The 15,673-nt window shown below is 36.5% G+C and overlaps 1 protein-coding gene across 8 annotated transcripts in view; it reads right to left on the reverse strand.

Annotated features, from left to right (window-relative positions):
• Positions 1-15,673, reverse strand: part of PKP4 (plakophilin 4) — a 245,292-nt gene that overhangs the window by 61,882 nt on the left and 167,737 nt on the right. The window lies entirely within an intron of this gene.

A 15,673-nucleotide genomic window follows, 5' to 3' on the forward strand; every position in this document is an offset into this window, starting at 1 on the left:
AAAAATTTTTAAGTTTTATTTCTGAGAAAGATATTTATCCATTTATCCATTTGCTTATCTTACTTTTTCAAGACTTTTTCAAAAGAATATAGACAAATATAACCTGATCCTTGTTTCCTCTAGCCAAATCGGTCTCTTCCATGATCTTGTTTTCCTTCCAACTGTATCAAAACTATTTATCTCCTTTCCTATTCCTACTTCTGTTTTGTATGCTGTAAACTGAGGTGGTATAAATTACACTGCCTTTCCCCATTTCCATTCAAATATGACCTGTTTTCTCCATTACCTTCAAAATATATTTGCCCATGTTATTACTATCTTCACAAGTCTGTCTTTCCTCAAAATTAACTCTCAGATTGCTAACATTTATTTTTAGGAATACTGCTTCACTATCTCTTCAAAGATTTATATGAAGTCTGTACACATTCTGAGTCCAACATAGAATCCTAAGGATTTCAATGTCTTCATTTGTCTTTCCTTTCGGACTTTCTTCCTCTAACTATTTTTTAAGGCCCTAAGAATGAGCTATGTGAAAAGACCCTAAGAATGAGCTATGTGAAAAGACAGGTATGTGTGAGAGAGAAAGAGGGAGTGTCTGGGGGAAAGGAGCTTAGGAAAAATTTCCTTAAGGAAGTAATATCTTACCACAGGAGGCCAGCTTGCCCCTTCTTTAGCACACTTGTACCTCTCTCCACTAGAATAAGCTCAGTGCAAGCAGGGACTCTCATCTGGTGTGTTTACTGTTATTTCCTCAGTGCCTAGGATAGGCACATTGCACTCAGCAGGTGACCAGTAAATATTTGGGGAACAAACACATTCCTAGTAAGAAGAGCAATCTGTCTTTATGGAGTGCAGATTCATGCCTGGCATTGTGCTGCGGCTTTAGTATGTTCAATAAAGTACATCTATGTAAAGCAAAGTTAAACTTTTAGGAACTGCTGATCAAGCTAGTTTGGAAAGCAAATACAAGGTTTATAGGACAGCCAGGAGCCCCACTGCATTTGAAATCTTTAGCTTGACACTGAATTCAATCCAAGGTTTTGTTTCTTAGCCTCTAGAAAGATTCACTCACATTCTTAATATAGGCTTTTAACGACCTGTCTCCTGATTTATTATTTGACAGTACACTGCTAGGTGGTAGAATTCTGTGACAGTTCTGAATTTCTAGGTCTGGAATTTCACTAAAGATTTCAGATTGTGTATGGTTTCCCTGGTACACACTGAAACATGATCTGAGTCTCTGTCAGGCTGACAATTCTGGAGAGTGATCTGCCTCATTTGTAAGTCTTCTGTTACGAGTTTCCACGGTTCCACACATTCTTACATAGCACTTCATGACAGAATTTTATTAAGGACTGAGTGAAATATGTAGTTTGCTAGGCTAGAGGAGTTTTACATGGAATCAGAGTGCCTGGGAATAGTGATGCAATGGTTGGCCTGAAGGCAGGGCTGTGCTGCAGTCCACCTTGGCTTTGTCCAAAATGGAGCCCCGAGATATCGACTACGAAACGGCAACAGACATGGAAGCACCCCTGTGGTAGCTCCAAGACTTCTCAGACATGGAAAGTGCACCATTTTCAAAAGGAAAAGAGGTTTAGATCGTTCTTAGCTTCTGCTTTAGTACAAGATAAAATGTGGGACACCAATACATCAAAACTTTTGGCTTGGAAACACTGGGTGGCATGCAGTGTCAGGATCGGGAACTTATCACCATGGAAACCAAAACCCATTAGAGTTTCATGGATGCCTCTTTATTTTTTTTTAAACTAATATGAGCTATTATTTAAATAGAAAAAGAGAAAGAGGCACCCTACAAACCTGTACCTCAGCAATTGTGTCCCTTCACCCAGTAGAACATTTTCTCACAAACCATGTGGCAAATAATTGTGCTCATTTAAACTCTTGTTTAAGAGAAGCTATTTAAAATAATCTTGGGGCACCTGGACAGCTCAGTAGGTTGTGCGTCTCTTGATTTTAGCTCAGGTCATGATCCCAGGGTTGTGGGATCTGGCCCCATGTATGGCTCTGTGCTGAGCAAGGGGCCTGCTTGGGATTCTATCTCTCTCTCTCCTTGCCTCTCTCCCCTGCTTTCTCTAAAAATAAGAGGAGATAAAATAAATCTTAAACAGAACAAGCACATATTGTGATATACAGGATCCCATACTGATCACTCTAATAATCAAACTTAACAGAATTAATATCTCAAAAAATACAAAAACAAAATAAACATAATTACCCTGAAAGTAATATAACCATGTACCCTCTCAATGTTAGCTTCTTATACTAACATTTCTTATACTCTGAAATGCAATGCCTCAAAAAATAGAATATAGAAAAGGACACTGAGATGGTAACTAGATTTAAAATACTAAATTCCTATGTGCCCCAAATCCAATTTGAAGATCTAAATAATTGGGTTTAGAGAACAGGATATAAACTTAATTTTAAGGATTTTATTTTTAAGTAATCTATACACCTAACTTGGGACTCAAACCCACAAACTTGAGATCAAGAGCTGCACACGCCACCAACTGAGACAACCAAGCACCCCTATTTTTTTTTAACAAATAGTTTATTGTCAAATTAGTTTCCACATAACACCCAGTGCTCATCCCCACAAGTGCCCTCCTCCATGCCTATCCCCAACCCCCATCCATCAGTCCTCAGTTTATTTCTCAGCATTCAAGAGTCTCTCATGGTTTGCCTCTCTCCCTTTCTCCTACCATTTCCCCCCTTCTTCTCCCCCTTGTTCCTAAGTTCCTCTTAATCCTCCTATACGTGCAAACATATTTGTCCTTCTCTGCCTGACTTATTTTGCTCAGCATAACACCCTAGAGTTCCATCCCTGTTGCTACACATGGCCAGATTTCATTGTTTCTCATTGCCATGTAGTATTCCATGGTATAGATAAACCACATCTTCTTGATCCATTTGTCTGTTGATGGACACTTAGACTCTTTCCATGTTTTAGCTATTGTTGAGACAAGCACCCCTATTTTTTATGTTTAAGTAAGTTTTAAGAAGTTAATATATAAATGAGATTAATCTAATATGAAGTATAAAACAGCCAAATTCTAAACTACGAATGAGGTTTCAATCATTTTTCTACTTCTATAATGAAGCCCAATGTAATGTATATCTGCAAAGACAAAAAGATACTGATATCTTAATCATTAGAAGTTAAACTATTTTCAAACTTTTACTATTATATACTGTTTTATTGAAAACTTATAATTCACAAATTATATGCACATATATAAATGTATATATGCAGAGATGCTATACTTAAGGTAAGAAGACTCATTTCCTAATTACTGAATAAGGCATCCTTATTGTAGTATGATAAGCCTCAAAATTATTATTTTTTTAAGTTTATTAATTTTGAGAGAGCAAACGAGCACATATGTCGGGGAGGGGTAGAGAGGAGAGAATCCCAAGCAGGCTCAATGCTGCCAGCATAGAGTCCAACCTCACAAACTCTGAGATCATGACCCGAGCTGAAATCAAGAGCCAGATCCTTAACAAACTGAGCCACTCAGGCACCCAGGCAAGGCTTGAAATTATTAATTATGCACTATTTATGCAATCTTACTTTAAAATAATTGTCTTTTTCTTTTTAGTTTATTTATTTATTTTGAGGGGGGGAGGGGAGTGGCAAAGAGAGGGACAGAATGAGAACCCCAAGCAGGTTCCACATGGTCACTGTGGGGCCTGATGCCGGGCTCAAACTCACGAACCATGAGATCATGACCTGAGCCGAAGTCAGATGTTTAACTGAGATGCCCAGGCACCCCGAAAATGAATGTTTTTAAAAAATATGTGCTAGAGGAATGAAAGAAGACACGAGTGAAATTTACCAGATAAACCACAGAGCCTCACAGGATGGGCTCACTTCATAATCATTGCTATAAACTAAAATTAAATAATTGGCGGGGCGCCTGAGTGGCTTAGTCAGTTAGGTGTCTGACTTGGGCTCCGGTCATGATCTCACGGTTCGTGGGTTCGGGCCCCGCATCGGGCTCTGTGCTGACTGCCAGCTCAGAGCCTGGAGCTCGTTTCAGTCTGTGACTCCCTCTCTCTCTGACCTTCTCCTGCTCATGCCATCTCTCTCTCTCCTAGAAATAAATAAAAAAACATTTAAAAAAATTAAAAAAAAAGTAAATAATTGGCATGATGTGATTTAGCAATATTAGAACATGCAACTGAGAGACATTTTTCTGTACAAAAATAATGACAAACAGAATGTCCATGCTACTTCTTTAATCTGTGTACTGAAGAGCATGTATTTTTTCACCAACTTGTTTTGTGAGACATCACAAATATAGGACATTCTCAAACATGAATTTAGCATCTTCCATGAAAATGCATGTCTAAAAATGTAGAACTTGGGGTGCCTAGGTGGCTCAGTCGGTTAAACATCCAACTTTGGCTCAGGTCATGATCCCATGGTTTGGGTTTGAGCCCCATGTCAGGCTCTGTGCTGACAGCTCAGAGCCTGGAGCCTCCTTCAGATTCTGTGTCTCCCTCTCTCTGACCCTCCCCTGCTCACGCTGTCTCTCTGTCTCAGGAAAAAAAAAAATTAAAATTAAAAAAATGTAGAACTTGAACAAGCTTCAAGGTGAACTGAAACAATCTCAATTTGTGTTTATGACAAGAAGATTACTGGAAACATGGTCCTTCTTTCCTATTACACTTCTTCTGAATGCTCCAATATCAGGAAGGAAGGAAGGAAGGAAGGAAGGAAGGAAGGAAGGAAGGAAGGAAGGAAGGAAGGAAGGAAGGAAGGAAGGAAGGAAGGAAAAGTAGAAGGTTGTAGCTAGGAAAAATACTAGTGGGTAAGGGACAATAACACTGTAGGGCTACGTAAATCTCATGTATTATCCGCACCATTAACCTCACAGTGAAAGATAAACTACAAAGTGTATTATCTTTTCTGTGATGTATGTCCCCAATACACACCAAGTGTGCATAAAAATATGCTCAGGAAACAGGGTAAAGTCTCTCTAAAAACTTGAAATTACTGAAATCCCTCTGTTTTGTTAATCTATGTGTCTTACTGTTCATAGTATATGAAACAGAGAGAGGTCTATGGTAGGTGTAAAATCACCACGGAAACAGGAACCCAGAGATCAGTAAGGAGATTTTTAGTGTATACAACGCTGTAACTAGTCTTTCTTAGTCCAGCATACTATAACTTTAGGCTAGAGTCTCCTTGTTTGTGCCTGCTCTGAGGTGCTTCGGTATCTAGAGGTTTGCCCTTACATGAAAGATATGTAATGTGAGTTTAGGCAGGACTCCTGCGATGGTGATAGAATGCACGCAGATGATTCTTTGACAATTAAGAGAATGGAGTAGCTCACTTTTCTTCCAACTGTGGACTCTGCATTGAGATTAGGCTTTCATATTCAGAGTGACAACACTTTATGAAAAATATGGATAGAAAATTTTGTCTTATGGGGACTCAACTTCCTGTTTGGCTATGGTACTGTGTGGCTTCCTGTAGGGCTACAGGCTCAGAAAGGAGTCTATTCACAAAGCTGTAGAAATGTTGCAGTGCCTTCTATGGCTAAGAAGTAAAGCTCTACACCAAATTCTGGAAGAGAACATGGAAGATGGCCTTGAATAGACTTCTCTTTAGTAACTTTTTTGATGTACATGATTCACTTCTACAGGAGGTAACCCTATTACTGGAGGAAATGAGATCATTGGGAAATTCTGTTGCAGAGTAAAAATGTAAATAGGGTAATGGAAACAAAAATCATAAAAGCATTCTTTGGTTCATAAAAGACATAGATGTTGACTGATATTTAAGAATATTACAGATATCCAAAGTCTGTTGAATCAAATATAAGTTACCGTATATATGCATATTTATCTTTTATATGCTTATTTAAAAAAATTTTTTTAATGTTTACTTACTATTGAGAGAGAGCGAGCAAGTGCAGGGAGGGTCAGAGAAAGAGGAAGACACAGAATCCAAAGCAGGCTCCAGGCTCAGAGCTGTCAGCACAGAAGCCCTACATGGGGCTCAAACTCATGAACCACAAGATCATGACCTGAGCCGAAGTCGGATACCCAAACGACTGAGCCACCCAGGTGCCCCTATATATGATATATATGATAGCTGGGCTTTAAAGGAAGTAAAAACTTATAAGAATGGGCAGAAGATCATGTTTACAGAAATTATTTGTAGTCTGGCTCTCTTGAGTGTATCCAGGATTTGGGGTCTTATACATGCTTATACCTAACTTTTAAACATTAAGACAATGACTCCACAAATTTTAATCATCTATAAAATGTTGAATGAAAAGTCTTGGAAAATGGAAACCATTAAACAAAGTATCTTCTAGTTCACTTTACTCTAAACATCAATTAATCTGCCTTGAAAGCCACTGTAAGAGCTCTTCTGTCTAGATTCAATTTCGTGGTATAAGCAAACTTTATATCTACACAAGCTAGTATAAAGCACTTTCTTTAATTTCTATAATGATACATCTATATTTTAGAGTTTTATATGTCACCAGAGAGATCTTTTGTTCATAATATTGTAAAATTCCTGAATTCCGTTCAGGAATACAAAATGATTAAAAGTATTTTTTATGAAAAAAAAAAGGAATTTCTGCAATTAGTCATATTAAAATGAGTATTTATCAAGTATTTTTAGTCTAGATATGTGAACTAAAATGTGGGTGTCATACTTACCATAAGGAATTTATATGTATAAGAGGAAAACTAAAAAACAGGGAGTTTAGAAATATAAGAATGAAAAGATATGGATCACAAATGTCAGGTTACCAACACTGAGTTTACAGGTAGGTACTCGTAAAAGGCCATGGGCCTCTTGCTTCCTGTAGAGAAAGCTAAAAAAGGAATAAAGGATTTGCCATAATGTCTATGAAAAATAAGTGCTCAAAATCATTCAGATGTTTTTCCACAGACACACTTTATTCCTTTTAGGGAAAAAGTGTTACCAAATATAAAAGTGGATATATTTGATAGCCAGAGATAGAAGACAGATTCCCTCTGCTTAAAAAAAAAAATCTAAAAAGACCCAGACAAATCTGCAAAGAAGAATATTCACTACTAAAAGAAATGAATGGGTAATATAAAACTAGAGCTGTAGAAATTTTCTACATTTTGTAGAATTTTCTATTGGGTTATCTTTTTTGGTAAAGATTATCAAGATAAACCTAAATGCAGACTAGCTTTCTGGTATAAGAATGAAATGTGAGGTTAAAGATGATAGCCTTTCTGATATTTCCCAAAGCAACAACTCTACTGAGCAAGTATGGCTCTGTGTGTTGTAGAGATAGATGCTAATAGAAAAAAAGGAGCTTTTAAACTTGATAATTTCTTTCTCATTTTAGGTAGTTAATAGAATATTTCTTCACATATCACTAAGAGCATGAGAACACTTAAATATTTAATATGTTTATATTAAGCATAAAAGGGTAGAAGCTAGAACTGGATATGAGATTTTCATACAAAGTCCTAAATCACCGTATTTAAACCCTTGTATTTAATACGTAAGTCCTTTATGTATTAACATACATCCCCATATATTATGTGTAAATGGTGTTGGAATGTTCAGATACATTATTTGCTAAAGTAAAATGCTAATATTTTTATTTGGAGGTTGCCACACATCTGTGAACCATGTCCAATATTTTTACTGTTGTAAGTATCTTTGCTGTACATTACTTTACCATAAGCATTTTCAACACAAGCATTTTCACTATTTAACTAATTGGCCATAAGGCAATCTTGCCACAAAAGATTAAAAAAACAGAACAAAACTGGTTGACAGTCTGGTTTCTTTTCTCCAGTGATGCACTAGTCCTATTTTTAGATTACATAAACTACAGCCTTCATAATGGATTGTACAGTGGTGTAGAGTTTTGCACCCACATTTCCCACAGAACTTTGGAGCATCTATCAACAGATGTGAGAATATGCTAAGAACAAACAAGGATTATCACAGCACAACCCAAAATTCAGTTTCAAATATGCATCCTAGCACTTGAAATTTGATACCTCTCTTAATGAAGAAATTTTAGTGAAAAAAGAAAAAGTGTGATGCCAAACGAGGAGACACATCAAAAAGAAAAAAAAAATGTTTAATACTATCAAAAAATGGCTTGAAAGACAAAATAGAATCAGTATTGCCATCATTCTACATTCCACATTTTGAATGTATTCAAATATTTTGTATTTTGCATCGTCTTTTACATTTTGCTATTCATTTCTCATATTTCATTATATCCTTTGAGTGAATGTCCCTCTTTTATTTTTTGTGATTTTATCTTTACAGCACAACCGCCTTATGGCTAGTTATGCTCTGAAAGTGTCTGTGGCTGAGATGTGTACAGTGAAACTACCTACAACCGCACAGAGAGATAAATGTAGCACTCTAAACTAGCAGAAAGGCTGATGTCCAGCACGTAACAGAAAATTTTGCTTAAATTAGGACTCAGTTAACAAAATCCCAACTATGTGTAAATACACATTAAATAACACCCACTGGCCGGGAAACTCTCATCTACCTCAGAGTGGTTTCATTTGTGTCAGGGCTAACCTTGGGAGTATGGCCAACAGTTGGCTGGCTTTAACATGTGCAACTTTGATGTACTATTTTAACCCACAGTATGCTGAACCCTTTGTTTAAAGAATTTGTATTCAAGTATTTTAAAATTTAAGTTTTCAAACTTTCATAAAAGTAGAGAGATCAACAACCTTCCGAATTTATATAGTTACCACACTATGCCATACTTTTTATGCTCCATTTATTTCTTTTTCTTTTCCTCTCTTATAGAATTTTAAAACAGATCCCTCACATCAGATCATTTCAACTCTAAATACTTCCATATGTAGCTCTGTAAAATAAGGACTTTGCAAAACTACATTTATTACATCATGCCATATAATGAGTTCACAGTCAAATTTTCCTGATGTCTCAAATATTTCTTTCTTCATCTGGCTTGTATTAGTTGGGCTGAAATAAGATTTACTGATGGCACCGGACTATGATTGTTACTTAAGTACCTTAAATCTAAAAAGAGGATCCCATACCCTCATTTTCATGTTCTTGACTCACTGAGGGAACCACAGCAACAAACTCATAGGATGTTCCACGTTCTCATGGTGGCATTTAAACATCCTCTAACCTCAGTATGACTTATAAACAGAAAGTTAGAGCTAGAAGCTTTCAGGTCAAACTTCTGTGGTTAGAATACTTTACGGATGGTGCTATGTACTTTACATCTTGTCATACTGTATGTAGGATTTAAAATAGCTAGGATCAGTCAGCCAATTCAGATGATGGCAGCCTGATCTTTCCATATTTTCAAGTTCATCATCAACCTCTCTCCTAGTGCAATGGTTTCCAATGTTGGCTGCATACTGCAATCACCTGGGATGAGATGGGGGGTACAGAGTTTATAAACTATTGCTGACTGAGTCCCATGCCCAGAGATTCCAATTCAATTAGCCTAAGCTGTGTTCTGAATATTAGGAGTTTAAAAACTCCCAATATGATTCTCATGTGCAGCCAGGATAAAAAATACAGAGGCTTTTCCATACACTGACAATCTTTGCTTGAATCAATTATTTCATTAGAGGATACAAACTGGTGCTTTTTCTAATTTTACTGTTCTTTCTACATTTATCAGCAGGAATTCCTTTTGAGTATTTTAGAGATCTTTAGATAGCTATTAATGGCCAGGGTTATTTGGTTACCCTACTAATAATCTGCACAGGACAGTAGGATAAACTTTTAATTCTTCTCTTTAATTACCAGTAATTAAACTATTTTATATTTTGAGGAAGGCAGTGAGTCTCACACTGCAGGGTGTGATCACCAGGGCAGATTAAAAAAGTTGATGCCTGGTTCCGGCCCCAGGCTTCAACAGCCCTGCAGGCAATTTTAATGAGCAACAAAGTTGGGAACCTCTGGAGTAAGGTGTTGGTATCTGAATTACCTCCAATGGTGATAAAGAAAACTTTGTTGTTTGTTTGTTCTAGTAGTGGTTGTTGCATTTTTGCTGACAGAAAAATGTATGTGATCATTTTGAGCCAGATATAAAAAGAAAAGAAAGAAAAGCTGACAGGAAACATGACAATTTTATTATATTCCAAGATTGGGCTGATCTCCAAATTTCATAAGAACTAATCAAATGATAGAAGGGTCAGTGGTATGCTAGTCTCCACATAATGTTCTGATTTAATGAACATTTAAGAATTACTTCTTTAAGTGGTTTTACTATTAAATCTGTCTGTAAAGCTTATGATATAGGGCATTTGGAAACAAGTAGCTTTTTAAATCCTAAGAAACTCACTAAAATTTTATATATTCATAAAAATGTACCCTCCTATACTCTGGCAACAAAGTAAACAGGAATAAGCATAACAGTTGGTATAGGTAGAAATATATATATTTGTGAGGACCCCCTCGGGCTCTGACAGTTGGCATGAAGGTTCTTTTAAAGTAAAGACACTTGAAATTCAACAAATGTAAAAAGAAGCCTTCTTGGAGTGTCCCCATATTTCACTAAAAACAGAAACTTCTGGGAGTGAGGCTGCCATGGATCCCTTCTGAGGGAGATTTATGGCATGGGGGAAAAAAAAAGAGTGAGGACCACTTGTACCTGCATACAAACATTATCGCAGAATTTCTTATATCCCCTTTATTCCTCTAGAAACCCATTTGTTTTTTCCCCAGAAGCCTTTTCTGCTCACTTCTTCTCCCCCATTAAGCTAGGGAGATAACCTCTAACTGTGGCCTGTTAGGTAAACTACTTTTGTGAGCCCCCATGTGCATCTGAATACTTTGGGATTATTTTTCTATTAATTTAACAATTGTCAGTTAAATTCACTGGCTCCCTCAAGTCACTTAACCTAAGAAGGCAGAGGAAAAGTCTTACCCCTCCCCCATACTGGTAAGCATTTTGGGTGGACAATTTGACAGTACGTGCCCCCAAAGCCACACCCCTGCCCAGGCAGTTCCACTTAACAAAAATGTAATTGACAAGATACTCAGATGTGCAGAGAAACCTTTTACTATTGTTTGTCAAAGTAAAAATTGGAAAAAACCAAAATATTTACTAATAAGGAACTGCTTACATAAATTCTCTAAACCATGGGTATGTAACCATTAAGAAAGAGGTGGTTCTTTATATACTGATAACAGAAACATATGCTTGGTTTCTGCTATGCTGTTAAAGAAAAAACCTACATCATAGAACACTGTATAGTATATCCTCATTGAATTAAAAACAAAACAATCCAAAGGTGAGAGTGTGTGTGTGTGTAGGTGTGTGTGTATAGGTGTGTATATAGGTGTGTGGGGGCAATGCCATGGTATAGAAAGATGTGGAAATGAAGGAAATTTTACCTTTACTCCAAGTTCTTAAGGACTTAATTTTTGTAAAATATAAGAAGGCCTTTTGTAATAAAAGATTAGAAAGTTAAATTTTTGTGATCAGGAAGCTATAGTGCTGAAGCTGTGGTAGAAAGAATATATGATTACTATGTGGCTAAAAAGGTCTGAAAAAATAAGGGAGGAAAAACTTGCCTGGTTTTAACAGAAAGACATATTCCTCCTGTTATTTAGAAGAGAAACAGAAAGGAATGAATATATGATGAAATTTTGTCATTTGTACAATTTATAGCCATAATAAATCATAACATCCAAAATCCTCAATAAAATAATGGTTCTTTATACATGAATGCTAATCTAATATTCTATTTATGAACATGTATAATATAACTTCCCATTCTATCTCCTTTATAAATCCGGCACATTTCTATTGAGGCATAAAGTGTTCCCATTTAAGTTTGCATCCTATCTCATGATGTGCTGATGCTTTTTTGTATTGTAAATTACTTGCTCCAGATGGAGGAAAAAAGAAAGATAAATTGACTTAGAGCTAGTCTCTCATTTATCTTTTATCTTCAGTATTTATTTATTTTTTTTAACCCACTGCAGTGGAAGAAAGTTGTGTCCATATATTTTAGGAACAAAATTTAAATACATAAACAAAATGCAAAACCTAACCCCTATAAAATCTTAAATTTAGTAGTATACATTAACTATTCATGTCACTATGTACCACACAATAATGATTTAATGGACAATATATTAAAATTATGGCACTTAAATAACGTACTCCACAATAAATGGATGTGGCACTGTGAAGTTAAATAACCTTATCAGTTTAAATTTTGTTTTACCACTATCTTTTTCAGTCCCTTTCATATTTATTGTCAAACAACAACTATTTCAACTGCATGAAATCATTAATATTTTCTCCCTTACTCATTAATTATAAAAGTCCCAACCAAGTCTCTCTACCACTGAACGCCTTCTGGGTCAACCAGAAATGTCCCTTACTTTTATTCTCCTGTGTCCTTTGCTAACTCGTTGCTTTAGGAAAGACTCTAATCTGTGGCTTCTTTACTTTCGTAGTAGTGGTAATTCTTTGTTATTTATTTAACATACATTAATATCTGCTCATGCGACTATTTCTTGAGCACTTTCTTCAAGTGAAAAGGAGCTGGATTCCTTGGCCTGTGGGTACAGACGGGTGTGCTCAGGTTCAGGAGACCCCTTCTCCTCACGTGCAGGGAAGGGCAGGCTGGGGGGCTGCCAGGAGAAGGCTAGGATTCTCAGGTTGATGCCATGCCGCTCTCCTCCCCTCATTTAACACGTAAGTACTAAAACTGGAAACTGCCTAGAATCTAGTATTTTTTTCCTGGAACAGAAAAACTGTGAAATTGTGACTTGTGGCACAATTCACTTTACAGGATATGGCTGGAGGATTTAAGTAACACCAATGAACATTTTGACAAAAGGACTAAATGTGTGGCTCCAATAGCTTCTTTCTGGTGAGCAAAACACACTATGTATGGTTGTTTTTTGTTTTGTGGGTTTTTGTGAGTGAGTTGGTGTGCTTTTTCTTAAAAGAGAAGTGAGCCCAAGGGGTTTTCCCCCCTTTTCTTTAAAAACTCTTTTGCATATTTTCCATCAAGAAGAATTATAATCACATATACATATATTTGTATTCTCACTTTCCTCAGGCCTTTATCTATTATTCTATTATATATGTTTGTGATTATGGTGTTTATTCTCTATCTTATTGAATGTACTCTTAAAAGCTACCTCAGATTTTGGCAGAACATGAGAGATTGTACAAATGCATAAATTTTTAAGAGGGAGGAAGATGTGAACAATGGAAAAATGGAACACTAATAAAAGAGAAAACACAGAGGAACATTAAGACAACATTCTCTCCTCACTCCTTTTTAGCAGAACATACACAAAAAACAAAAAACGCAAGGTTATAAGAAATTCAAGGCTACGGAAAAGACAAAGCCAAAACAAAATGATGAACTCTCTTCATAAAAGACAAAAGAGTGTGCATTTTGTGTTTTTAGAGAGTAGATATGTAATGCTGGTAAGCTAGAAAATACAGAATAATGAAGAGAGGGGAACAGAAAAGCAAGATAACAATAAAGCATAACTGCTTCAAAACAACTTTATTACTTCTGGGGAAGCTTCTCCTTAAGACTCCTTCCCAAACAGCCTGACAAATTGTAGAGGGGATGGTTCTTCCTTGTGCTTTGGGAAGTAATCTCGTTGAGCCCGAAACTTAAAAAGCTTTGGCTTTTCACTTTTAACTAGTCTACTATCCCTCATACAAAACTCAACCAAACGACTGACAGACCAAAGGACCAACCAACCCCAGCAGAGGGATTTTGCTGAACTGAATCATAAAGAAATGGAAATCTTTTCAGCCTGGGGCATCCTGAGCTCTTCCTTAGAAAATGACTCTGCAGTAAGTCAGCTATTTAAAAACAAAATTCAGCAGCTGGTCTCAGGTTCTGCATTTTAACAGAGTGTGTAATATCCTGAAAACACCTGAGTAGGCAGAGATCTCTCCCAGGTAGTGATCAAACCACTGGCCTATTAACAATTCACCTGCCTTACTGCTAAAAGGCTTTTTATGTTCCAAGCTTTTCAACTCAAATTTGTAATATGTATATAAAGGTAGAACAACTGTCTGCAAGAAGATGTTGAAAATATTGAAGAAAAATGAGGTACAATAAGAGACTTTTAATTCTAAATCTTTTCATGTAATCCTTTGTTATTCAGGAAAGAAAATTGAATAACGATGTTACTTTTGTCAAGATCTAGTCAAAGACGAAGACCTTTTAAATATATGTTAAACATTATAACATTTAAATAATAAATTATATATATAACATATATGTATTATATATTAAATTTTAAGTCACCCCTGACCTTATTCTGGTCAGGATTACCAAATTCTAAAAATGAAATGGTTTTTATACTACATTTAGTATTTTTGTCTGCAACGTGGTAAAGAGAAGATAACAGTTAAACTTAACAGAAAAAGCAGCAAAACTGACATTTTATGCCATTATTTACTTGCAGCCGAACTTCTAAAGACATCTATCACTACTTAGAAAAAGAAACATGAAACAAATCAGATTTTGTTCTTTTGTGCATACAATCAAATTCAGTTTTCTACCCTTATCTTTGTAGCTTACTGCTGTGGTTACAACTTAAATGTCATAACTGTGGCTGAAAAGTAGGCAAATTTAAGAAAGCACACAAGTAACATTCTTATAGTTAAGGCAATAGAAAGTGGAAATAGCAGTTGTGACTGCAGTGTATGAAGATTAATATACTTCTTCTCCCCCCAAAAGAAAAAAAAGGGTCAGTAAATATAACTAACACCTGCCAGATGTGACTAGGAGTTTGGTACGAGTATACGCTAACAAAAGTATGGGATGAAGCCTAGTTATTAGGTGTGAATTACAAATGTAGCTGTGGTGAAGACAGATGAATTACTGGAGTTGTATTTCCCTAACATTAAATTATTTGGGGAACAACTCAGACCACACACACACACACACACACACACACACACACACACACATTTTATCTATATTTAACTCATTAGTAAGTCATGAAGATGGTGGCTGAATGACTAAAGCTGAGTAAATGTACTAGAGGAGAGGGGAGGTAGAAAGGCCCCAAATATTTCATTCTCTATTACATGCCTTCCTAATCAAAGTTCATTCTCTCTATAGGTAAATCAACACAGTTATACTCCACCAGGCTGGCTTTTGGTAGTTAGAAACCACCAAACTGCCTTTTCCAGCTGAGCTCAACCAGGGCAGACTGGTGTGTGTCAGGAGGGGAATTGCACTGAGAAGATTCAGGATGTTCTCCAGCTCTGCTCTAGGCAGTATTTCTGGCTTGGCTCTATCTCCTTCCTGGTTCCAGCTAATACTGGAAATCTTCCCCTGCCCCACCTTCCACCACTGCTCCAGTTTGGAAACAAAAGCACCTAACCTATTGGCCCCTCAGTCCTAGAAATAGTAGCAGCTTCGGTATGATCAAAGCTCTTGGGCATTTGAGCATGCTGTTTAATTCTCCCAAACCTTCCAATCTGCCCTTGAACTATAACCTCCCTGAATCAAATCCCCAAAAGGAACTAGCCGAAATGGGCCTGGTTTTCCTGACTTGACCCTGATGGATATAGCTATCATCCTCAGACTATAAAGATCTTGCGCCTATCAAACACTACCACTCCAACAAAAAAGGGCAAGAAACTTTAATATTTTGTAGATAGACTAGAAATATAAA

The sequence above is a fragment of the Hyaena hyaena genome, unplaced genomic scaffold, assembly GCF_003009895.1.
Source record: "Hyaena hyaena isolate Hyena2069 unplaced genomic scaffold, ASM300989v1 scaffold_126, whole genome shotgun sequence".
Taxonomy (NCBI): domain Eukaryota; kingdom Metazoa; phylum Chordata; class Mammalia; order Carnivora; family Hyaenidae; genus Hyaena; species Hyaena hyaena.